At 32.3% G+C, this 27,131-nt stretch overlaps 1 pseudogene across 1 annotated transcript; it reads left to right on the forward strand.

Annotated features, from left to right (window-relative positions):
• Positions 1 to 1,060: 1,060 nt before the first annotated feature.
• LOC149189365 (formate dehydrogenase, chloroplastic/mitochondrial-like) lies at positions 1,061 to 4,351 on the forward strand (annotated as a pseudogene). Its single transcript, XR_016255599.1, has 5 exons — positions 1,061 to 1,259; positions 1,534 to 1,705; positions 3,497 to 3,681; positions 3,806 to 4,008; positions 4,172 to 4,351. The product of XR_016255599.1 is annotated as a formate dehydrogenase, chloroplastic/mitochondrial-like (transcript).
• Positions 4,352 to 27,131: the final 22,780 nt, after the last annotated feature.

Raw genomic sequence — 27,131 nt, forward strand, 5'->3', positions numbered from 1 at the left:
TTGAAACAACAGTTAATATTTTCTTATCCACACAATATAAAAGTTACACCGCGTAGTTTGAAACAACAGTTAATATTTTCTTATCCACATAATATAAAAGTTACACCACTGTCGTGAAGGGATTACAATGGCTTCTCAAAAGCCTGAGGCACCCTCTCAGTAGATTCACTCTACTCATTCTAGCTAACTACAATGCTCTCCCAACTTGACTTGACAAGAAAGGAAACAGAAATTACAAAAATATCTCTCTGTCAAAGGAATCATTAGCCAATATAACAAATAATCGTTCCTCAAGAGATGTTCCCTGCTTAGCATGTGAATCTCCCATCATAAATGGCTCATAACGTGAGACGTATCGGTCATAACTTTCATATAATATGTCATAAACTTACATTGGTTAGAAATAGAAGATGCCAAGCATCTATATGGAAGGAATTTTCATAGATCTATAAGTCGTCTTGCAAATCTTCAAAACTCATCTGCCCCTCCTCTTCAAAATTCATCTGCCCCTTTTTTTAGGAGAACAACTCTGAGCAACCAAACACTGACATTTTGTCTTCACAAGGAAGGTGTTCTCTACCAAGCCTAGCTTCTCTCTCAGAATCTTAACATCCCCTTTGCAAAGGGTTTCATTAGAATGACAACAACCCACATTTAAAGCATTTCTCCACCCCTCTCCTAATTAGAAATATATAAAATAATTAAAATAAGTTAAACTTCTATTACATGGGAAAAGCATGGGTAAATAAAGAAGTTATATAGTGTTTGATTAAACCACGACTTTAAAATTAAATGATTAACTATAAAATGACATGTGACCATATTTTAAATGTGGAACGAAAATGCGTGTGTAGTAGTAGGTGTAATTGTGGGGATTATTATGTCCAGCAAAAATGTAAAATAATAATAAAAAATCTGTATTCTTGTAAGATTACAGGATCATCAGGATCTGTCTGTAATGTAGAAGAAATCCACAATCTAACTAATGTATGCTGATGGTGTCCTATACGTCTCATCATCTGGAGACTCACTCGCAAATTGAATTGAAACCAGCAATCACCACATATTTAAGGCAACCAACCCCTGGGGCCAAATTCATCCATTCGCCATTGCTACCATACTGTACTGGCTGACCTGCTAAATTTCTCTTCTTTGTGTTTCTAGTCGTCATGGCGAGCAGGAGATCTGTTATATCTGCATTCCGAGCTGCGAGTAGAAGGCCAATCTGCTCCCCAGTCTCTTCTGTCAGAGAATTGCATGTAAGTGATGATCGATCACCCTCGCTTCTTTTTTGTTGGGATTGAAGTTGGGTAAGATGATGCTTGCTTGCCACGTATGAAGGTCTGAGATACAAGTATAAGTAGGCTGGTTTACCCGGAGAAGGCAGTATCAAGTTTCAGTTATCACTCTCATTAACAAAACAAGATTATATATTTTCTTAGTTATCACTCTCATTAACAAAACAAGATTATATATTTTCTTACATTCTCTGCTTCCTATTTTTCTAATTTATATGCTCTTATTATGTTTCAGGCACCTGCAGGAAGTAATAAAATTGTTGGAGTCTTTTATAAAGCCAATGAATATGCTTCGCTCAATCCAAACTTTCTCGGGTGTGTTGAGAATGCTTTGGGCATACGAGAATGGCTGGAATCTAATGGTCACCAGTACATTGTGACAGATGACAAGGAAGGTCCTGACTGTGGTAAGTTAGCAGTGATTTCTTTTGTTGTTATGTCTAAGTTAGCACTCCTGCAAAATAAAATAAAATTAATGTGTCTTTTTGAACTTCTTAATTTAACATCATCGATCATATGCATAGAAGTTGCGCAGGGGATCTGTAGGTTCAGAACATAGAAGGGAAAGTTTGAACCAGTGTTACCAGGATCGTGGCTTGAACCTGCCATTTTCCCAACTTGTCTGAGTCAAACTTGGTTGTTGACAGAGAGTTTGATTTTCCAACTTGTAACTTGTTTGTTGACAGAGTTTGACTGTCAACACGAGTTTGACCTCTGAGCATGAGTATGACTTAGTTGACTGAATCAAACTTGTGTAATAAAAACCCTCATCCAGCCCAATTTAGGTTATTTTTACCTCTGCTGGGTTCATTGCTCCTCTACTGAGTGATTAATTTCTGTGAAACAGACTGAAGGGAGGTCATGTTGTCGCACTCACCATTGCTTATATATTTTCATCAAAATATATATGTGTATATCTTTATATTTTTGTTCTACTCTCCAATTTTGTCCCGAATTTTTTCCTTATCCTTGCCCAAAACTTGGCCTCCCCGAATTTTCCTTGATTATGCATCTGGTAACGCTTGGAGGGAGCTGTGCTAAATGCCATCTCTTTCTTTAAACTGTTAGAAGCCCCCCAAATGCCCTGTTTCTTTCTGTATCCATGTATACCACTAGGCTATATGTGTTCTCTGTGTTGGTGAAGTGATAACATGGAATTTAAATGCCCTACTAGGCTACATGTACTGTGCTGTCAAATTGGCCCCGTGAAACTTGAAATCATGATAACTGATTTGGAATTGTGATTTTTTATCTGCTAACACTAGAGTGTTGGGACACACTCATCATCAAGCTATGTACACCAGACTTCTTAATAAATGAATAAACTGTGGTCTAATTGTTAGCAGGTCTCATTTGTTTAACTGTAGTTACTAGCCATCAAAAGCACAGAAAAAGATTTAGAGCTAATGCTAAATGTGTATCAGCAGGGTTTTGCTTGGTAGAGTTTCTTTGACTGTTGGACAGGGCACCATCTATGCTGATTCTTGTATTATAGAATCTTCTTGACAAACAGTTTCCCTTGAAACCTGAGACGACCTTCTAACTCAACTCATATGTCTTTGACCTGGGAGGGAGGTATAATTATATGGTACCTAGTAACATCATACTCCAACTCCACATCACTTGGAGTCATCTTTCTTTTCCAGGTCCGGAAAAATATTGTCCCACAGTTTAGGCGTTCCAAGCATCTTGCTAGCCCCCTGCAGATTTCCTCCCTCTTCCCAGTTTTTCTGGATGGACGACGAGGGTAGTAACCAACTGCTAGCTGAAATACCAGCTGGTAACCCCAAGGTATTTAATGTGATTTGCTCCCGTGAAGGGCCACCCACCCCTTGCGATATAAAATCGTGTTATCTGTTGTTTTTATTGATATGGATGAATAGTTTATGTCCTAGACTTCCTTTTGTTCCTCATATCCTGAATAATAATCAATCTAGATTGTATCGTATGTGCTGCTTCAAAAAGAGAGATTTACAGAATATATATCTTGTCGAACAAGTCATAAATGACTTCTGGTTATTCACAATTGAAGTTGGGTGGTTGTTTAATCCACAATCCAATCTATTAATTTTCTAGTATGCCTTCCCTTTCCTACTTGCTACCATGGATCGTCGAAATCAGTGTATTGCTTGCTTGCTTTTACATTTGAGAATTGTAACCCACTACAACTAAACTTACACAATTAATTTCCTTTGCAAAACTTGAAAAGCACATACCTGATGCACATGTTTTGATTTCTACGCCTTTCCACCCGCCTATGTGACAGCAGAGAGGATCAAGAAGGCAAAGAACTTAAAGCTTCTTTTGACAGCTGGTATTGGTTCTGATCACATTGATCTAAATGCTGCAGCAGCCGCTGCTGTGACTGTCGCAGAAGTTACAGGTACTATTTCTGAAATTATACCGCTTGTCACTGCCCTGTTCACGCTATGGAAATTTTGGTATGAACAAGTTTCTGCAATGATTCTTCATAATATAACTGACACCTTCTTCAACAATTTTTACAGCAAGTAATGTGGTGTCCGTGGCAGAAGATGAGCTAATGCGCATTCTCATATTGATGCGAAACTTTGTGCCTGGATATAAGCAAATTGTTGAGGGTGATTGGAAAGTGGCAGCAATTTCTTACAGGTCATATGATCTAGAAGGGAAAACTATTGGTACTATTGGTGCAGGGCGTATTGGCAAAGAACTACTTAAGCGTTTGAAGGTATTCATTCTTAGGATCTAGTACTACTTCATGATGTTGCAAACTTCTTTTCAAAAATCAGTGCTCCATAATTATTATGCATGCATGCTGTTTGTTTCAAAATTTCTATCTAATAATAATAAACATTACATGATGTTGAATTGAATTACGTTCCTTTGTACAGCCCTTCAATTGTAAGCTTCTTTACCACGAACGTCTTTCTATTGGACCCGAATTGGAAAAGGAAACTGGAGCAACATTGGAGACAAATCTTGACGAAATGCTACCTAAATGTGATGTACTTGTCATTAATATGCCTCTTTCTGACAAAACTAGGTGCGCCTTATCACAATTTCATAAATAATCTCTCCCATTATTCACTCAGACATCAATAGCACCTATATATTTTATACAACTTGTGAACAAAAACCTAATTATTGTTTCTCTTGCCCTTTCCTTTTGGTTACAATAGGGGAATGTTTAACAAGGAAGGTGTTCTCTACCAAGCCTAGCTTCTCTCTCAGAATCTTAACATCCCCTTTGCAAAGGGTTTCATTAGAATGACAACAACCCGCATTTAAAGCATTTCTCCACCCCTCTCCTAATTAGAAATACAATTTTGGGTTCTTTACTAATTTTCTCCACACCCATTTAATCTAACAATGGACATAGAGCATGTATATTTATACCTGTGTTGGAAATACCATTTTATACTTTAATGTTTATTATTTTTGTTTTATTATTATTACTTGAATTTCTTCTTAACAAGTGGTTGTGTTTCTTTTGGTTTTAGTGAAAGTATGGGCTCCAATGTTGGCTCTCTTATTATGGAGTATAATTCATCTTTGAGAATTTTTCAATTATTAAAGTAGGTTAGTTAATTGCTTAAAATATTAAATTTATTTCAAAAAGTTTTTGTTACTTTATAGGTTAGACACTGGCTTGAAATATTAAACTTATTTCAAAATGTTTTTGTTACTTTATAGATAAGGTGTAGATTTCATGGCTCTACGATGAAAATAATGAAGGGGAAATACATATTAATATGTTACTTGTGCTCTTTGACTGAAAAATACACGGCGAGAGAAAAATGCATATTATGCTAATTGAGGAATGTTTTTCGCTTGTCGAACTTATAGTATTGAATTTAACACACTAACACTTTACAACAATGAACTAACAATATTCATGATGAAAATAGCAATATGGAAGATTTATCTGCATAATGAAAAAGGCAATATGGAAGATTCCGATCACGTTCCAAGGCATTTCTTAAAATGTGGATGTGACAAAAGGTTGTTGTGAAAGTTGTTGTTTATATATGGGAAATTTCTTGATCATTGTGTATAATCCTAATGTTGATAGATATGTCTACTAAGTGCTTCCAGTTAATGGGGCATTGATTTGAGCGTTCAATATATTTTTATTCTTTATCAAAGTATTCTTTTGTTGTATTTGTATTTTTCAATATATTTTTATTCTTTATCAAAGTATTCTTTTGTTGTATTTGTATTTTTCAATTTATGCCTTACAGCGTTTCCTTTACAACATCTGGTGCAAATGCTAGTTTATATTTTATAAAAATATTTTAAATATTAATAATTAATAATATTATTATTATTTTATAACATATCTAAAATATAATTAAATATAAATAATTAAGGAAAGATTTTCTATTTTAATTTAGGTGGATGCAGGGTCGTTGACATTTTTATTTCAAAAAAAAATTGACGGACAAGATTAAATCTGGGCGTAAATATGCCTGGAATATACTTCATCTTAGAGCTAAATCGACTGAATAGGACCGCCTAGGCCCGCCGTAGCGCGAAGAGTTGGTATGAAAAATACTTCGAAGCTAAATAAAAGTAAAAGAGTTTGCAGCGTTGACAGGTTGTTGGGCATACGCATTCTCAGTCGAAGGGTACGCGAAGGTCATTACGGTCAGGCAAGGAGATCCCGATCTCAATGCGGACAGTTTTACATCGTCAGTGCCCTGATCTCAGGTTCGTGAAGATGGCCTTATTTTCAAAAAGTAAATAGGTACAGGAAAAACCTGATGAGAGTTGATGCCACGGCCCCACTAACTGAAGATATAGGCAGTGCATGAGTAAAGTCACTTTGAATCATCAATATCAGAGTTTCATATTTAGATATAGGCAGTGCATGAGTAAAGTCACTTTGAATCATCAATATCAGAGTTTCATATTTAGATTTAGGGAATGGTAGGGGGTCATAGATTCCAAGAGAAATATCTGCAATCTTTAGAAGCCCGTATATACACAACCATTTGTGAAAAGACTATTATTGAAGGATTGGTAACAACGGTGGAAACCACATATATGCGGTAGAACAATTATGTTTTTTTGTTTTGAAAGTTATGGAAATTCTTGTTATATTTTGAAATTTGGTAGGGATTTTTATAAATTTATGTAAAAGTTGTCTAAATTCATAATTTTATGTGTTTTGGATTTTTATGATGGTGCTGAATCTATTTCCACTATCAAAAACACAATTCAAACACTGTCTTTGCAAAAAAATTTGAATTTTTTTACCCAAATTCCAACCACTTTTAATCAACCAAATACTTCCTCTACGTCCATAGACTTGAACCTTCGAGTACAGTACGTGGATGATAAACTTTAATACGAGAGATTGCGAAGACTGGCCACTTTCGTGTGTTCCCAATATTAATAACTTTAGGATTCTTCAATATTGCCATTGCTGTCTTCTCCCACGCAGAAAACGTCCCGGAAGAAAAGTAGTGACGTGCAACGTCCTTGGGATAGTAAGTGAAAGATGTATCTAAAAATATATTAGTTAGCAAGTGCTAAAACAAATCAATCCATTAGTTACTCACTGTTAAGTGTTAAAAATAAACGAACAAATCTAGTTGCTTGTAAATTGTGTATATTTTGAGGTTGTTTGAGTGCTCATGGTTATGTTTTTAAAGTCTATAGATATGTATGTATATTTTTCTATTTGACATATGAAGTAAAGAAATAGTTTTTTTATGTATATTTTTTTATTTTACATATGAAGTAAAGAATTAGTTTTTTTCTATAAAGAGCTTTTCATATACATGTGTATTATTTTATTCAACATATGAAGAATTAGTTTTTTTTTGTGAGTTTAATTTTTAATTTCTCTCACAACTTAGTGTGAGATGTTATGAGGTAAAGATGTGAGAAAAGTACACAACGGTGATGTTTCATGCTATCTAGAGGATCTATTGTTGTTATAGGGAGTATGAAGGATTTTTGATAACTAGAATTAACTAATTAAGATTTTTGAATTATATAAATTTAAAGTTTAAGAGAAATTTTATTGAAACCATATAATGCATGATTGTCAATGGAAAAAGCTAAACTAGGAGAAAAGATAAGCGAAAGAAAGGGTTTTCTTGAGAATGTTTATAAAATACATGATCATTTCTCATATAAGGAAATGCAAGACATTAAATGAGACATGACAAGCATTAAAAAGTTTGTATTAATCAATAAAGACAAGTAGAGTGATACTTTGAAAAGCTAGCTCTTTTCAATTAGAATGGAACAAAATTAGAACATTAGAAATTATTTATTTAAAATTAAAGATTTAAAATATATTAATCAATAAAGACAAATAGAGCAATACTGTGAAAAGCTAGCTTCTTTCAATTAGAATGGAACAAAATGAGAACAATGGGAATTATTTATTTAAAATTAAATATTTAAAATATAAATTGGATAATATCGGCGAAAACGTATCCATTAGCAATCTAGTAACTATCACATTAAATTGTATGTTGCAATATCAAGTAATTATCCCCAAATGAGTTGACATGGATTTTTATGCAAGAATGAAAAAAGGAGAAAGATTGTTTCATAACATATTTCAAATTCAAATTTTTGATTAATGAATCAAGATAAGAAACCATACAAAGAAAAACCATGGACAAGAAACAAAAGAGGCAACCTTGAGGTGAAACTATATCAAGGTGAGGATTAATAAAAACATAGAAAGAAATGGTGAATGCCACTATTATGGTAGGTATGGACATTAAGCTTTTGAATACATAGAAAAAAGAAGTTTAATATGTCTAAATATAGAAGATGGATTAAAAACTTTGTTGATAAATAAGTAAAGGTAAGTAATAACATCAAAAATGTAAAATTGTTTATTTTAGATGTAGCCTTATAAGTAAAAACATATGATTGTAATGCATGGTTGATATATTGAGGGGCATCCATTCATGTTACTTACAATAGAAATTGGTTTAAAACTTATAATGAGAAAACTATAGTGATAAAATATTTATCTAGAGAGCGATACATTTCATGAAACAAAAGGATATGGTAATGTATATTTAAATTTGTTAAATGGTGGTGTGAAAAACAATTCAGCAATAATTAATTAAATAATTTTAAGTTTATTTAAGTTTAAGTAATTATTGTTAATTTTTATTAATTAATATTAAATAATTTTTAATTTATTGAGTAATATTAGTTAATTAATATTACTTATTAATATTAATTAATTAATTAATATGACATATATTAAATATTGTTTAATCAAATTAAATTAGTTTAATTAAATCATTGTAATTATATAAAATAAATTTAAGTTTATTTAATAATTAATAATGAACTAATTAATTAATAATGGATTAATTAACAATGAATTAATATATTAATCAATTAGTTAGTTAACTAATTAATTGCAGTGTTGTCACCGTTGAGTTTAATTATTAGTTAAATAAAATTAATTATTTATAAATAATAATTAATACATATAATAAAATAAGTTTAATTAGGTATCATTTTTTGGGATTCAACTGGGTTAAGTAAGTTATTCATCTATGACCATTTCCATGAGAGGTAGTCGTAACTGATTTTTGAATAGTCCAATTAGCACTCATAATGATCAGGTGATGCTCACAGGGGTGAAGAAGTGGGATTGAAACTAGTGAAATAAATCACATAGCATCAATCATCACTTTTGAGGCTTACACCCGGTAACCAGGACTTCCTGGGAGGTCACCCATCCCAGATCGCCTCTGGCTCAAGCGCGCTTAAATGTGGAGTTTTCCCCACAATCAAGCCCACTTAGCTTGTTAACCCATTTGCAAAACTTTAGCAAGTATTGTGCCTCATGAACCATTTAAGTAGAGTTCCCTTCACTCTTTTGAATTAAGTATTGGGGTTTCTGCAGTGCATTATATTAGGTATCATTTTTTGAGATTCAACCGCGTTAAGTAAGTCATTCATCTATGACCATTTCCATGAGAGGTAGTCATAACTAACAATTTCTTGTGATTTTTGAATAGTCCAATTAGCACTTATTGCATCGGGTGATGCTCACAGGGGTGAAAAAGTGGGATTGAAACTAGTGAAACAAATCACATAGCGTCAATCATCACTTCCGAGGCTTGCACCCAATAACTAGGACTTCTCGGGAGGTCACCCATTCCAGATTGCATTTGGCTCAAGCGTGCTTAACTGTGGAGTTTTCCCCACAATCAAGCTCACTTAGTTTAACTAATTATTAATTAATTAATAATAATAATTTAATCAATCAATTATTATTTTTATTAATTAATATTAAATAATTTTTATTTTATTGAGTAACATTGATTAATTAATATTACTTATTAATATTAATTAATTAATATTACATACTATTAAATATTGATTAATCAATTTAAATTAGTTTAATTAAATCATTTTAATTACATAAAATTAATTAAATAAATTTAAGTTTATTTAATAATTAATAATGAACCAGAGGTGATCTGGGATGGGTGACCTCCCGGGAAGTCCTGGTTACTGGGTGTAAGCCTCGGAAGTGATGATTGATGCTATGTGATTTATTTCACTAGTTTCAATCCCACTTCTTCACCCCTGTGAGCATCACCAGATGTAATGAGTGCTAATCGAACTATTCAAAAATCACGAGAAATTAGTCAGTTACGACTACCTCTCATGGAAATGGTTATAGATGAATGACTTACTTAATGAAATTGAATCCCAAAAAATGATACCTAATATAATGCACTGCAAAAACCCCAATACTTAATTCAAAAGAGTGAAGGGAACTCTACTTGAATGGTTCATGAGACACAATACTTACTAAGGTTTTGCAAATGGGGTAGCAAGCTAAGTGGGCTTGATTGTGGGGAAAACTCCACAGTTAAGCATGCTTGAGCCAGAGGCGATCTAGGATGGGTGACCTCCCGGGAAGTCCTGGTTACGAGGTGCAAGCCTCGAAAGTGATGATTGATGCTATGTGATTTATTTCACTAGTTTCAATCCCACTTCTTCACCCCTATGAGCATCACCCGATGCAATGAGTGCTAATTGGACTATTCAAAAATCATGAGAAATTAGTCAGTTACGACTACCTCTCATGGAAATGGTCATAGATGAATGCCTTACTTAATGCAGTTGAATCCCAAGAAATGATACCTAATATAATGCACTACGAAAACCCCAATAATTAAAATAAGTTTAAGTTTAATTAACCATACAAAAATAATTGATTAATAATTTATAATTTATAATTTATAATTAAAAATTCAATAATAACAATAAATAATTATAAATAATAATAATAAAAAAATTTAATTAATAATAATTAAGTCTTAATTAATAAATAGTTGATAATTAATTATTATAAATAATACTAAATTGTTAATAATAATAATTAATAAATAATTAATCAATAATTCAATAATACTATTAATGGTTAAAAATAATAATAATAATTAATAATTAATTGTCAATAATAAAATAACTATAATAATTAATAATAATTGTTAATAATAATTAATAATTAATAATTAATTGTTATTATTGATAATTAAGTATAGTTAAAAATGGTTAATTATGTTTAACAATAGTCAACCATGTTTATTTTAGGGTTTATAATATTTATCTTAGGGTTTATATACCTTGGTTTATAATATTAAACTCAAGGGTTTAATATTATTTCCTTGCGTTTTTAGTGTTAATCCCTTGCACTTATTAGTCTCTTGGGTTTATAATATGAATCCTTTGGGTTTATTAATGTAAGAGTTTATCCCTTGGGTTTATTATCACTCCCTTGAATCTTTAGTATTAATCCCTTGGGCTTATTATTCCACTGGGTTCATAATATTAATCCATTGGGTTTATTAATCTAAGGGTTCATTTTCATAGGGTGTAATATTATTCATAGGGTTTAAATATAAATCCATGGGTTTAATATAAATCCCTTGGGTTTATAATCATGGTCAACCATGGTCCAACGTCACATTGTGACAAATATTTTCTCAACATGAAAATCAAACATGGTCCAACATCGCAACGTGACAAAGATTGTCTCAATATGAAAATAAATCATGTTGAACCATGATAAACCATGGTCCAACGTTTCTTTATGAAAAATATTGTCTTAATATGAAAATGAACCATGGTTAACCACTGTCAACAATGTTTATTTTAGGGGTTTAATATTAATCATAGGGTTTAATATAAATCCCTTGGGTTTATAATCACGGTCAGCCATGGTCAACCATGGTCCAATGTCACATTGTTTCAAAGATTTTCTAAATATAAAAATCAACTATGTTCCAACGTCGCATTGTGACAAAGATTGTCTAAGTATGAAAATCAATGATGGTAAAACATGGTCAACCATATTTATTTTAGGGTTTTTATACCTTGGGTTTATGATATTTATCTTTTAGATTTAATATTATTCCCTTGGGTTTATAGTATCAATCCCTTGGGTTTATTAATCTAAGAGATCATATTCTTGGGGTATAATATTATCCATAGGGTTTATAATATTAATATTTAGGTTAATATAAATCCATTGGGCTTATAATCATGGTAAACCATGGTCCAACATTGCATTGCGACAGATTTTCTTATTATGAAAATCAACCAACGTCGCATTGTGACAAGGATTGTTTCAATATGAAATTCAACCATGGTCAACCATGTTTCAATGTTAAATTGTGACAAATATTGTCGCAATATGGAAAATGAAAACATGGTCAACCATGGTCACATTGTGATAAAGATTGTATCTTGGTACAATGTCACATTGTGACAACCATGGTCATCTAAGGTTAACCATGGTCCAACGTCGCATTGTGATAATAATTGTCTTAATATGAAAATCAACCATGGCCAACCATTACCCGATGACACATTGTCACAAATGTTGCGTCAATACGAAAATCAATCATGGTCAACCATAGTCCAACGTTGTAATGTGAGAAAGATTGTGTCAATATGAAAATCAACCATGGTCAACCATGTTTATTTTAGGGTTTATAATATTTATCTTAGGGTTTATATACCTTTGGTTTATAACACCTTAGGGTTTTTGAATTGATCCCTTGGGTTTATTATTCCCTTGGGTTTATAATGCCAATCCCTAAGGTTTATTAATCTAATGGTTCATAGTCCTCAGGCATAATATTATTGATAGGGTTTATAATATTAATCTTACGGTTTAATGTAAATCCCTTGGGTTTACAATCATGGTCAACCATGGTCAATGATGGTCCAATGTCACATTGTGCTAAAGATTCTCTCAATATGAAAATCAACCATGGTCTAACGTCGCATTATGACAAAGATTGTCTCAGTATGAAAATCAACGATGGTAAAGCATGGTCATTAATGCTTATTTTAGGATTTATAATATTTATATTAGGGTTTTTATACCTTGGGTTTATAATATTTATCCCTTGGGTTTTTAGTATTAATCCCTTGGGTTTGTAATATCAATCCCTTCAGTTTATTAATTTAATGGTTCATATTCCTAGGGTGAAATATTATTAATAGAGTTTATAATATTAATATTTGGATTTAATATAAATCCATTGGGTTTATAATCATGGTCAACCATGGCCCAACATCACATTGCGCCAAATATTTCCTGAATATGAAAATCAACCAATGTCACATTATGATAATGATTGTCTCAATATGAAAATCAACCATGTTCAAATGTCACTTTGTGACAAAGATTGTCTCTATATGGAAATCAACCTTGGTCATTCATGGTCAACCATAGTCAATAATCATGGTCACATTGTGACAAAGATTGTTTCTCAGTCCAACGTCACATCGTGACAACCATGGTAATTCATGGTTAACCATGGTCCAACGTCACATTATGACAAAGATTGTCTCAATATGAAAATCAACCATGGTTGACCATGGGAAAACATTGTCCAACGTCACATTGTGACAAAGATTGTGTCAATATGAAAATCAACCATGCTCAACCATGGTCAACCATGTTTATTCTAATGTTTATAATATTTGTCTTATGGTTTATATATCTTGGGTTTATAATATTTATTCCTTGGGTTTAATATTATACCCTTGGGTTTTAGTTTTAATCCCTTGGGTTTATGATATTTATCTTAGGCTTTATATACCTTGGGTTTATAATATCTTGGAGTTTTAGAATTAATCTCTTGATTTTATAATATTAATTCCTTGGGTTTATCAATCTAAGGGTTCATATTTCTAGGGTGTAATGTTATTCATAAGGTTTATAATATTAACCCTAGGGTTTAATATACACCCCATTTGGTTTATAATATCAATCCCTTGGGTTTATAATATTTATCTTAAGGTTTATATACCTTGGGCTTATAATATTTATCACTTGGGTTTCTAGTTGTAATCCCTTAGGTTTATTATTCCTTTGGGTCTATAATATTTATCTTGGGGTTTATATACGACGGGTTTATAATATTAATCCCTTGGGTTTAATATTATTGCCTTGGTTTTATAATTCCTTTGAGTTTTAGAATTAATCTCTTGGATTTGTAATATCAATCCCTTGAGTTTATCTATCTAAGGGTTCATATTCCTAGGGTATAATATTATTCATAAGGTTTATAATATTAATCCTAGGGTTTATAATATTTTTTTTGTTTTAATATAAATCCATTGGGTTTATAATATTAATATTTAGATTTAATATAAATTCATTGTGTTTATAATCATGATCATCCATGGTCCAACATCACATTGTGACAAAGATTTTCTCAATATGAAAATCAATCAATGTTGCATTATGACAATGATTGTCTCAATATGAAAATCAACCATGTTCGAATGTCATTGTAAGATTGTCTCTATATGGAAACCAAACTTGATCAACCATGGTCAATCATGGTCAAACATGGTCAATAACCATGGTCGCATTGTGACAAAGATTATTTCTTGGTCCAACGTCACATTGTGACAACCATGGTAATCCATGGTCAACGATGACCCAACATCGCATTGTGACAAATATTATCTTAATATGAAAATCAAACATGGCCAACCATTGTCCAACATTGCATTGTCACAAATGTTGTCTCAATATGAAAATCAATCATGGTCAACCATAGTCCAACGTCGCATTGTAACAAAGATTGTGTCAATATGAAAATCAACCATGGTTAACAATGTTTATTTTAGAGTTTATAATATTTATCTTAGGTTTTATATACCTTGGGTTTATAATATTTAACCCTTGGAATTAATATTATACCCTTGGGTTTATAATCCCTTGGGTTTATTATTCCCTTGGGTTTATAATATTTATGTAAGGGTTTATATACCTTGGGTTTATAATATTAATCCCTTGAGTCAAATATTATTCTCTTTGGTTTATAGTACCTTGGGGTTTTAGATTAATCCCTTAGATTAATAATATAAATTCCTTAAATTTCTCAATCTAAGGGCTCATATTCTTAAGGTATAATATTATATATAATGTTTATAATATTAATTCTAGGGATTAATAATATTAATAACAATATTAATAATTAATTACTATTATTATTTATTAATAAATTATTAATCATGTATTATCTAATTGTTTTATGAATTAATTAACTATTTAATAAATTAAATTATCAATTAATTAATTAATTAATAATTAATGAAATAAAAAGGAATTAATTAATTATTATTAATTTATAATGATATTAGATTTAATTAATAATAATAATTAAAAATAATGATATCTTTTTGTAAGCTTGGGGGACTACATTTTCATCATGTCCAATATATCATCTTGATCGGGACAGGGAATTGAACCAGTGACTTCACATCAAGGAGTGTCTTAACAGAGCACCTGATCACCGTCTATCCAAGACTCGTCGACAATTAGAAATAATAATATTAATTAATAATAATAGTAATATTAGTTTATAATAATGATAATTATACTCTTTCAGCATATATCAACCACATTTACTAAGAGCACAACCATATTTACCAGTGAATATGGTTGATACATGTCGAAGGCTTCATTTGTATCTACCACACAAGCCATTAATTAAAAAAAACAAACAAACTATTATAGTAATAGTTTTTATTTATTTATTAATAATAATAATAATAAAGAATTAAATATTAATGAATTATTAATAATAATTAATAATAGCAATTAATTATTAATTAATTAATTAATAGTAATTATTGTTAATTAAAAATTATTGTAATCATTTTAAAATAATTATTGTTACTACTAAATAATTATTACTATTTATTTAATCAATGGATTAATTATATAATGAATTAATTAATAATGTAGGAAAGATAAATCAATTATTAATAGAATAATAAACCACATAAAATTTAATATTAAATAATTATTATTATTATTATTAATTATAATGATAACAATAATATTTTTATTGCAATATTATTATTATTATTATTATTATTATTATTATTATTATTATTGTTGTTGGTAGATATAAATCAAGCCTTGGGCTATATCAACCATATTAATATTTTTAATGTGGTTGTGCTAGATAATATCATAATAAAAAAAAAAAAAAAAAACATACTAATCAACTCAAAATTTGTTTTATTACCCCTAAAAGATTCATTCAAATCTAATATGCTTTCCATTTTAATTAGATTTGTATTTTATAAGAATAATTTAAATATTTAATTATAAATAATATTATATATTTTTAAATATATTATTAATAAATTTTATACCTTTTAATAATTTATAGATTTCATTAAGCTTATGTTTATATTATATGATGATGATGATGATGATGATTAATGTCAACTAAGACTAATGTGGTCTATTGAAACTTAAGAAAGTAAGAATTGAGATTTTTTAGGAAAGAAGTGTTCCTAGGTCACTGTAGTTCTACTAACTTAACAAGTCAAGAATGTTGGTAGTCTGGAAATTTTTTGGAAATGAGAAAGGATGTGAGTAAGAGCTAGGCAATCCAAGATAATTCTTTTTTTCATGTTCAACCCTCTTAGTATCGCAAAGACGATAGATTATTTCATCCCAAGGTGTTTTGGAAATAGACCAACACCTAGTTTCACTTTGGAGCTCATGAGAATTAGTCCTTATCTTCATAATGTTCATTCTTCTTATCACTCGTCAAGACAGAAAGATAATATTGGTTAGCACGAGTGGGGTTGATCACCTCCTTATAATACCTTACATTCATCCTCCCCTATAACTCCTTATCATCCTACAACTTATCCTTAAATTTAGAGGTAATAATGTTATTAATATTATCCCAATTCCCCAAGATGATCTCCTCATTTATCCCCCAGTGGTTGATCCAGGACTTGGCATCTTTGTGTCATCCTTGCTTGAGCCGAAGGTGGGGGTTCTAGATAGAGTTAGTAGCAATTTTTGGGAACTTCATGGCTTCCATGTTGTAAAGATTATTCTTATACATAAGATACGTAAACATAGTCATGCTTTCAATAGGAAAAGGAAAGCTTGAATCAAGAGGATAGGATAGGGATTATTTCCTTTAAGCTTGAGGTTTTAGGTTATAAATTGCTTTTACATCAGAATGATCTTCCTCCATGATTCTCTAGATATACTACAACCCCAAACCTCACAGCATATAAAATGACAGGGGAGATGAGAGTCTCAAAGATGAGCTTTTTTTTACTCCAAACCCAAAGATAAGTCAACTTATAACTATTTTCAAGATCATGACAAGATTTCTAGCCTCCAATAATCCTTTTCTCAATGCTATAATTCTATTTGAGTTGATTATGAATATCAATACCTAATATTTGTTTGAAGAAACCTTATCCAACAGATTTTTATCATAGATGAAATTACATGCTTGATCTTTTTGTATTTAATTATCATGACTTTAGTCTTGTCGGTATTAACAGTCATATGCATCTTGGAGAAGTAATTATAGAGAATTTTAAGCTACTTGTCAAGATCCTCATGACTTCTAGCTTGAAGAATGTTATCATCAACATAAAGGAGAAGAGTAATGACCATTCTAGTGAGTTTGTGGTCATCACATCCCATAGTTTTCCAACACTCGTTTAGTTTATCGACGTAAATGTCAAAAAGGGTAGGGGATAGGGGACACCCTTGCTTAATGCCGATATTGTATTTAATTTCTTTAGATGAACCCTTGATTGTTTTAATCTTGGTGATAACATTTTCATATAGCCAAATGATAACAACCCTCAACTTGAAAGGAACTATTATCCCTTCAGAATAAATTAATAATGAATTATAAACTTAAATTTAAAAAATAAAATATTTTCATCTTCATAAAATTATAACTTTAAAATTAAATTAGACCATTATTATTTTATTTTAATTATCTTATTTTATATTAAATTTTCAAACCCAATTTAAAAAAATACAAATATATTTAAATCAACTTATATATTCCATACTACAATATTTTTAACTAAATATTAACATAAATGAAAATAAACATAACAAAATATCTTTAATATTTTTTAACACTTTTAATGTCTTAACTATACCATTTTTAATATTCCTTTACTTAAATAACACCCAACATGAAACCTGAATCACATTTCACCTAACATGAAACTTGAATCATATTTCATTTAAAATATATATATTTTATAAAATATTTAACTAAAAGGAAAAACAACATGGAAAAACCATATTTACTTCAACAATATTCCATTGCATCAATACTTTGCCATGTAAATTTTAATTATGTATAATTAATTATTGCAAATCATTTCCATAAAAACAAAAAATATATTATTAAACATATATATTAATAAAAAACTTTATTTTGAAAAAATAAATTGGAAAATCAAAAAGTTTTTTTAGTATATACGCTCTTTACAACATTATAATATATATTTTTAGTATATCCATTCTTTACAATGTTACAATACAATATGCATATGCCTTAATATCTATAAACCCCCCATCTATTAATCCTCAATTTAAATATAATTGTAATTCCTTAAATGTAATTACAAAACCATGGGATGAATTACCATATACCCTAAACTAGAAAAAACAAGAGTCATTTGAAAACCCCAAAAATAGACACAAAAAAATATGCATATGCCTTAACATCTATAAACCCCCCATCTGTTAATCCTCAATTAGAATATAATTGTAATTCCTTAAATGTAATTACAAAACCATGGGATGAATTACCATACAACCTAAACAGGAAAAAACAAGAGTCATTTGAAAACCCCCAAAAATAGACACAAAAAACTTGTTACCTATCTATATATATATATATATATATATATATATATATATATATATATATATATATATATATATATATATATATATATATATATATATATATATATATATATATGTGTGGGCACTTCCCATGAACCCTCATGTAAGAGAGCTTTTCCCCCATTGCACTAGGTGCAACAAATCATGCATGGAGATAGAAGTGCAAAGAATATAACCCATCTTCTCATGTTCTCATGTCAACTCTTCCACTAGTAGGTTATTCCATTTGATGAGGTACTCAATAATTATTTGATTTCTCAACTACTTAATCTTTATTTCCAAGATTGTTTCTAATTCTAGTATGATTTTTCCTTCTTTATTAATCTCTCATAAAATAGTTTAAATTGAGATCTTGTCACCAATTACCTTCTTCAAGCAAGAAATATGGAGGAATAGATGTACATGTGAAGAAGGAGGAAACTCCATTTTATAAGTCATACTTCCAATTTATAAAGTATGGAAGAATGTGTTGTACCACTATTTTACCAAGGGTAATTTTTACTTATTTAAACTTTCATGAACCATACTAAATAAATCAGATATAATATATATCAATTGTAAAGCGTGAAACACAATATTTACATTAAAACCATTTCAAGATAAAACCACAAAACCTTTTTTTATAATTCTTTGTAGGCATTAACTTATTATTGCAAATATTTGTAGGAATTGACCTACTAGAGACACCAATGCCCACTAGTATGAACCTAATATTCTGTACAAACTAATCTTACCAGCCTTTTTATACAAAAATCTACTCGAGACAACAATGCCCACAACTACAAATATTCATAGGCACCAACCTAATCGAGACACCAATCCCCACTATTCTAAAAACTCATAGGAATCAACCTCCCAAAAACACCAATCCACATCATTGCAAACATTAGTAGGTACAAACCTCCTAGGTACACTAATCCTAATCCCTACAAATATTTATAGGTACGAACATACTAGACACCAATCCCCACTATCAAGCATCAACTTAGAAAGATACATCAATCCATTTTATTGAGCAACAACCTTCAATTACAACTCTTCTTTAGTGCATGTAACTTATTCAAAAGATAGTAACATTCATGTCAACTTCACAAAATTTCCTTACTACTTCTTCCTTCACCAGTATTTTCCCTGGTTCTTCCTTCACTAGGTATGATCATTGCTTCTTCCTTCACTAAGTTTGTTTACTACCATTACCTTAACTAGGTTTAACCAAAATTTGAATCTACAAATAAAATTTATGGTAACTCTCCCAAAGTTTGTTTTTTTGCCTCCTGCCAAGAATGAACTTGTACAAAATATCACATATCTAGTTTTGCAAATATGACTATAAAATTTTAACCTGGAGACACTTTTATATGTCTCGACACATCCCTAAAAATTTGACAGTTTGAAGTACAAGAAAACAAGTTATAGTGAAAACTTCAAGCTTACCTATTTGAAAATGATTTCAAGATCATTAAAAAATATTCACTTTCGAAGAGAATATCTATGAAAGTGTAGCAAACTATAATTTGAAATTTTTATAATAGGTACTAAAATATCTCGCCTTCGTCTCCTGAAAATTTCACATTCTGAAATTTCTAAGAAAATACATTATAGTGAAAATGCTAAAATGACATGTTTAAAACTAATTTCAAGAGCATTTAGGAACCCTAAATTTCATAGTTCATATCTCATAAATATAATGATACAATGTCTATAATTTTGACCACATGTACCCAAATATATCACCTCCATTTACACAAAATTTCACGGTGTGAAACATTCCAAAAAATAAGTTATAACGAAAAATTCATATTGACCTATTTGAAATTGATTTCAAGAGCATTCAGGAATCATAAATTCCACAAGGCATATATTATAAAGTATGATGAATCAAATTTTGAATTTTTGATCATGTGTATCTGGAGATCTCACCTCCATCTCCATAAAAAAATTTAGTCAAAAATGTCATTTTTTTTATAGCAAAAGTATCGAGATGATTCATTTGAAGGAGATTACAGGATCAATCATAAACCCTAAATTCCATAGTGTATATCTCCAAAATTATAGAGAAATAAGATATGAAATTATAATCAAATGATCTTCTCAATCTCTGCTCAATATGCTCAAAATTTCACCATTTGAAGAAACCAAAAAAATAGTTATAATGAAAATTCCAAGTAGTAAACTATTCACTCCACAAATTACATTTTTTCTAACACACACTTTCCTTCCAATTCTTTTTCCTATTATATATTATCATAACCCTCCATGAAAATTATATTTTAATTCAAAAAGTCACATCAATTTATTAATTAAATAATTAATTTACCTTTTTATTCCATTTTTCCAAATACCATGGGAAATAATATTGTCTTCATAAACCATGGGTTTGGAATCCCCATTTCACTCATTGACTCATTCTTTTTCACAAGAACCCCCTTTCTAAAATACTTGGATACTTATATATAATATCAATGATATAAGCCCTTTTACATCAACGATAACAATTTGTTCAATAATGTTCCCCTTTGCAATTGATGGAAATTCTGCAATGAAACACATAATCTGCTAGGAATAGAAAAATAAACTTCCCCTTGCTCCAATACTCCCCGTGTTTGCAACTCTTCCCATTTAAGACATCAATGACAAAGGGATGCTCCCCCTAAACTTGTGCTTCTCCCAATTTCTATCCAAAGCACAATCACCAATTAGTTGACTAGATAACAAAACAACATGGTCCAGTTGATCAGCCAGCTAACACGATCATATCATTATTTGTCAATCCATTGAGTCTTTTTCAACCATAATAGTACACGATCATATGACCCAATTAAAACTCGATCAACTAGTTTTTGGAAATATTTTTTTCATTAACGTTAAAGACAGGGGAGACTACTTATGTCCAAGATAAATATTGGAAAATGAAGATTGTTGCAAATGTTGTTTTTTGACTTTCGATGTCCCAATTGGATACCATATATTTGAAGGAATTTTAAGTCCAAAACCTATCTCAAATGGGAGCATAGGATATATGGTTGGAAATATTATTCCAATACCTTTTGAATGGTATATGGCACTCCTTCTAATTCCATAGGAATGAGGAGATATGGAATATTTTTTCAAGATGAATGAACCAAAGCACAAGCAAGCCCCATTTGAATACCCTTTTGTTGAAGGATTTTTACTCTAATTACCTAGCTCAAATAAGATCATAGGATGTATGACTAGAAAGCCTATTCGTAGAATTTCCAACTTCATATGTAACTCCTAATTCCATAGGAACAAGGATATATGGAATAGTCTTTCTAGATGATGCAACCAAAGTACATGTAGGCCAACCAAAATAGTTTTATAAGTCATCTGCTTAAGAGAACATACAAACACTATAAATAAAGGAAGGTAATATGAGTTCATTTTAATAATAATTCATTGTAGAACATATATGAGGTCGAAAGAGGATCCGAGGAATAACTTTTGGGATGATTCTTGGAGTGTAAAGCTTGAAGCAAAAAAGTGATATATGACTAAATGAGTCATCTTGGAATTTTCACTATATCTTTTGGTATATGATGTTTTCGACCATGAAATTTGGAAGATACAGATAGAATATATTCATGTACCTATGGTTGAAATTCCATACCTTGATTCGTTATAATTTTAGAGAAATGGTCGAAGAAAATTAGGGTTCCTGAATGCTCCTGAAATATTCTTCAAACATGTAATATGAGAATGTTCTAGGATGTTTCAGACCATTAGATTGGAGGATACAAATAGAATATTGTTATGTACCTATGGTTCAAATTATAGACCTTGGTTAACTATAATTTATGAGATATTATTTAAGGAAGTTAGTTTTCTTGAATTCTCATGAAGCATGTTTCAAATAGGTTAGCTAGTCATTTTTACTATAAATTTTTTCCTAAGATGTTTCAGACTGTGAAATTTAGAAGAGAAAGAGAAGAAATATCCATCTACCTATGACATAAATTATAGAGCCATATTTTCAAAATTAGATACATGGCATACTATATAAATGTTTTCTTGAGAAGAAGCCAAAAGAAACAAGTTTTGGGAGAAGTAGAGTTGGTGAAGGAAGAAGCAGTAGGTAGAATTGGTGGTGGTAGAAGCAACTAACAAAGAAACATAGGGGATTGGTGTCTCTTGTAATGCCTACAAAGAAGTATATGGGATTGGTGTCTCCTATAGGTTGGTGCCTATAAAGTAGCAGAAGGGATTGATGTAACAATAGGTTGGCTCCTACAAGATATTTCATATATATATATGGTTACACATTGTGTTTTAATTGATGAAAATAAGTTTCATTGATTTCAAAGGGGTGCCTAAGGAAGAAAAAGTAACCTCTATAAAGTAGTATCACAACTATATCTCTTGTAGGCTCTCATTAAGTGAAGCTTAATAGGTTTGAATATTATTAAATTTTTGATGAATTTACGCTGCCCTAATAATCATATGGATAGTGTGGTTGGATTTTTATCCTAAAGAGATTTCCAATAGTATATTATACCTTGAAAAATACCTCCCAAATGAGAAGTTATGGTCATTTGAAAAAAACAATAGTGGAAAAAAACCCAAATCACCAAACTTATTGAAGAATGTACATAGTTCATGGTCACTTGTCATATGAATGTGGTCATATGGGTTAACATTCCATATTTTTGGGCGTCATTATGGGGTTAAAACTCCTAGTTTACAAGTGTGAATGTTAGTTCCATCCATGTCAACCCACATACACCAGGTACCACTCAACAATGTATGTGTGTGTGCGTGTGCATGGGATTAAGTGTGTACAATGATCTCTCTTGGAGAATGAGAAACATACAAGCTTTGTGGTCAATATTAATTGTGGTTTTGATTTCAAAGAAGTTACATTGTTCATGGTTCTGATTTAAAGATTGTAGATGTAGCTAAGAGGTTTTGTTGAAGCCGATATAATTTTGACTATGGGTGTAACCATTTGAAGCATTTGATTTCATTGTTTTGGAATGCCTTCATGATATGGCTCTACTAATGAGTTTGGATGAGTTTTTGGCTAATAATTCTTGATATTGACTATTTACGATCTGAATTGTGTCCCGCAATGAAAAAAATGAATAAAATTTTATGGATCGACCGAGGCACAAGTGAAATATAATGAGTTGGTGAGAGTTCTAAAGGCTTATGAAACCAATTCATGGTCATATTCTAAGACGTATGGTCTTGAAATACAATGAGTTGATTATGGTTCTATTTTTGTGATGATTTATATTTACATGTATTTTCTCTAGTTCGAAGATGCAACCAAGTTCCAAATTCATTGGAAATGAATATAGTTTTACCAAGTTGTAACATTAGGGGAATTTTGATGTCTAAAATGGACCTCCTAAGAAAAATTTACAATCAAAATAAAATTTATAAGAACCAATAAGATTCAAGGTGATGATGTCAACCATGGGGGATGATTCACCATTTTTGGAGTAAAAAAGTAAAAAGATTAAAAAATAATAAAATAATAGAACTACTTTTTCAACTTATCTCCCTAAGATTTTACTCAAATTTTGAGTGGGAGTACTCGTTGGATGCAAAATTTAATTCCTCATCTAAGGAGTACCCATGTTACATACTTTCGATGGACCCTACTACACAAAAAATGAGAAATACATTAAAAATTTGTTTGCAATAATGTTTTTCATGTATTTCTCATTTTTCGTGTAGTAGGATCCATCTAAAGTATGAAAAATGGGTACTCGTGGATGAGGAATTAAATTATCCATCCAACGAGTGTTTCCACTTGAAATTTGAGTAAACCCATAGGGAGATATGTTGAAAATATGAGTTGAAAAAATAGTTTTTTATTTTTTCCCTCTAAAATTTGATGATGTAATCTAATCTTTTTTTTTTTTTTTTCTCAATCTGTCTACTTCTATTATTATACAAAAAGATTCAAAATGTTACAGCAAGGCCGTAGCCTTGAAAATATTGCCATGAGATTGACAATTAGCACAGCTAAACACCTTCCAAAAATGGTGGACTTCCATCTGTTACATCTTCTCCTAAGACTCTAAATATTGCGAAACAGACAAGCTGATACAAACAACTATTGCACTGTTGTGCAGCGTTGAACAAGGACAAATAGACATAGATCCAAACAGTCGACACAGAGACATATAGACACATACTATGACCTGACACAGGCAGAATTGCAAGTTCCAAAAACAGAGTAATGCGCCTACTTCTTAGGCTGCCGAGAGTAGAGTGCCATCCAAGATCAGTCGTCATCCATAGTGTAGGGTTCCTCCACTACCCTGCACCCAAATTGCAAAGAGTCTTCCGAGTCTGAGCGAAGGACCACCGAGCCGGTTGGGACTCTCGGAGCAGGCTCGCTTGGACCATCAGGGGCGGCTTGAGTCGCCAAGGAGGAACTTCCCGTGACCGGGTGTTGAGTGTCAATTGGAGGCGCTGTCCCTTGTTCTGGCGGAATTGCCTGATGAGCTGCTGCCTGGCCGCTGAGATTTGCACAATTTTCAATAGTAACAGAGACTAAGAAAGTGGAATTGGCAAGAGTGCAGGGGATACGATAGCGGACTGTTGGATGCGCTGCATGCTCACATTCAACCAGCCTTCCACGCCCGTGACCTCTGCCTCTTCCAGCTCTGGAAACTTGAGGGCGATTTTGCTCAGGTGCCACCTCAACCGAGGAGGAGGGAGAGATGGGGGCAGACCTCTTTGAGGTGGCGCGTCCATGGGAGCCTCCGCGTCTGCTACCCATTCTTGGACGCTCTCTCAGCATTGCAGTATACAATGGATTGACCAGCGCACAAATACACGGAGGGGAGCAACTAACCAGAACGTGAGCTCGTTGAACTGGAGCTAAATTCCTGTGAAACACTCTCGAGTCTGAGACGGAGATGGACTTGGGCACAGAGAGTGAATGCCCCTGAGCTACCAACAGGACCGCAGAGGAGTGCGAAGTGGCAGCAGAGGGATGCGAAGAGGCCACCGAGGAATGCCAAGAAACCGTAGAGGAATGCGAGGAGGCCGCGGGAGCACAAACATTATGAAGCGCCATTGCACAATTTACCAGGAGGTAGATGGAGGAGTAAACGAACCACATTAATAACCCTGCGTGAGACCAGCTCACTTGATCTGCATGGTTCCTCGTGGCGCGCATGGGCTGACACCTGCCCATGTGAAGCGCCACCTTCGTACCCTTACGCTGATTGAACACCCGCATCCGGGAGAGAGAGATCTTTCTGCACCAAAGAAGCGCAATCTTGTTTGAGTTGTTCATCGGCTGCCATTTCAAGAGATCCAGAGAAGTAGGGAAGTTGCTGAGTGGCACCCTGGTTGGCCAGTCTATCTGCAACTTGATTCGCTGTTCTTCTAACATGCTGAAAGGTTATGCTTTGGGGATTTCTTAGCTTTTCCTCCAGTGATTCCAATCTACTGAGCAATCTCCAGCTGGATGCTATTTTGACTGCTGTAGTACCGGCTTGTATTCTGTTGGCTGCGGCTATTAGGATGGATGAGTCTCCTTCAACCTCTAGAGGGAAGAAGTGCTTTTGTTCTGCAATGCAGATCCCTTTCCAAAGTCCTTCCAACTCAGCTGCATTGTTAGTGTCCTTGCCAATCGATCCATAATATATATGCAATATAGCTCCCGTATGGCTTCTAAAGATTCCTCCAAATCCCGTCGGCCCAGGATTACCTTTGGCTGCCCCATCAAAATTCAGCTTGTAAGAGTTGATTGCAGGAGGGGACCAGGATAGCGGAGAGGCTGTGCTTGTTGGAGGACGAGCTGTAACATTGGCTAAAAAGGAGAGGTCCAGATTCCAGTCCTTCAGAATGATGCATTCCTGTGGAGATTCTGGCAAATTTGTGTCATACCAGGTTCTGATAGCTAGAGTTTCTTGAAGATTTTGTTTTAGGAGGAGCCACATAGCTTCTATTGGCCGGTGTGTGTTGTTGAAGATTCTGTAGTTTCTTTCCTTCCAGAGAATCCAATAAAGAAAGCCTGGTATTAGACTCCAGAGAGAGTTAAGAAGCTGGCTTTTAAAAGGGTTCTTGGTCCATTTCCTTATGGTTTCTGTAACGTCCTCCATCCGAGCTTCCGATCTCCTGTTACATTTTTCAATTCTCTCCCAAAGTTGCGTAGCTAGCGGACATGTTTCCATTAGGTGTCTAATTGTTTCAGAGTGGAGATTGCAGTTTGGGCATCTTGATGGGCCAATGAATCCACGCTTTTGCAAATTATCCCAAGTGAGTATGCGCCTTTTACTTAAGAGCCATAAAAAAGTGGAGACTTTAGGCCAAACTCCTGGTTGCCAGACTTGTTCCCAGATTTGGTCCTTGTCTGTCTGGATAGCTGAGTAGCGCAATAGGTGTGCTTCTTTGGTGGTGAATGTTCCTTTTGGCATATGTCCCCATCTTAGTTTGTCCTGCTGGTTGGAGAGTCGAATTCTTCTGTAGTTGAGTTCTTGATCTATGTCAGTGTGCGTTTCTCCTTGCCAGTCAATCTGCCAGAGGCTAGCGGGTTTCCAGATTTGGAAGTCATGGTGCGTGGGCTGTTGCCAGAATTGATGAACAAATGTGAGGTTCGCCTGCTGCATGTGGGTTTGCCA

Source organism: Pinus tabuliformis, chromosome 3_1 (genome assembly GCF_031772625.1).
Source record: "Pinus tabuliformis cultivar Carrire ecotype Pingquan chromosome 3_1, CPIR1, whole genome shotgun sequence".
In the NCBI taxonomy this organism is placed as follows: domain Eukaryota; kingdom Viridiplantae; phylum Streptophyta; class Pinopsida; order Pinales; family Pinaceae; genus Pinus; species Pinus tabuliformis.